This window comes from Lactuca sativa, chromosome 4, assembly GCF_002870075.4.
Source record: "Lactuca sativa cultivar Salinas chromosome 4, Lsat_Salinas_v11, whole genome shotgun sequence".
Lineage (NCBI taxonomy): Eukaryota > Viridiplantae > Streptophyta > Magnoliopsida > Asterales > Asteraceae > Lactuca > Lactuca sativa.
In genome coordinates, this window is record NC_056626.2 from 323,625,042 (window position 1) to 323,625,988 (window position 947).

The window sequence follows — 947 nt, forward strand, 5'->3', positions numbered from 1 at the left end:
AGGAATAAGAGATCTTCTGATGGAAGAAGCTCACAAGACCATGTACTCGATTAATCCTGGTAGCACTAAAATGTATAGGGACCTGAAACCCTATTACTGGTGGCCGACGATGAAGCTCGACATTGCGAAGTATGTGGTGGAGTGTGTGACCTGTGCGAGAGTCAAGGCACAACATCAGAAACCATACGGGAGTTTAGAACCTCTACCTGTACCTATGGGTAAGTGGGAAGACATTGCTATGGATTTTGTCACTAAACTTGTAACATCCCCCTCTGACACGTATCACAATATTGTCCGCTTTGGGCCACTCGGCACGAGGACTTCCCAGGGGGTCACCCATCCCGGTACTACTCTCGCCCGAGCACGCTTAACTGCAGAGTTCTAATGGGATCTGCTGCCCTCACGGCTTTAAAACGCGTTGTGATAGGGAGGTATCCACACCCTTTATAAGGAATGCTTAGTTCTCCTTCCCAGCCGACGTGGGATCAGATCTAAGCCACTTTCACCCCCCATTATAGGGTTCGACGTCCCCGTCGAACACATCGACCCGTGCCCTAGCTCTGATACCATTTGTAACATCCCCCTCTGACACGTATCACAATATTGTCCGCTTTGGGCCACTCGGCACGAGGACTTCCCAGGGGGTCACCCATCCTGGTACTACTCCCGCCCGAGCACGCTTAACTGCAGAGTTCTAATGGGATCTGCTGCCCTCACGGCTTTAAAACGCGTTGTGATAGGGAGGTATCCACACCCTTTATAAGGAATGCTTAGTTCTCCTTCCCAGCCGACGTGGGATCAGATCTAACCCACTTTCACCCCCCATTATAGGGTTCGACGTCCCCGTCGAACACATCGACCCGTGCCCTAGCTCTGATACCATTTGTAACACCCCTCTCTGGCACGTATCACAATATTGTCCGCTTTGGGCCACTCGGCACGAGGAC

General features: G+C 51.6%; 2 pseudogenes; both read right to left on the minus strand.

Moving 5' to 3' along the window:
• Positions 1 to 303: 303 nt before the first annotated feature.
• LOC128134031 (5S ribosomal RNA) lies at positions 304 to 421 on the minus strand (annotated as a pseudogene).
• Positions 422 to 616: 195 nt separating this feature from the next.
• LOC128134036 (5S ribosomal RNA) lies at positions 617 to 734 on the minus strand (annotated as a pseudogene).
• Between the last annotated feature and the right edge of the window lie 213 nt (positions 735 to 947).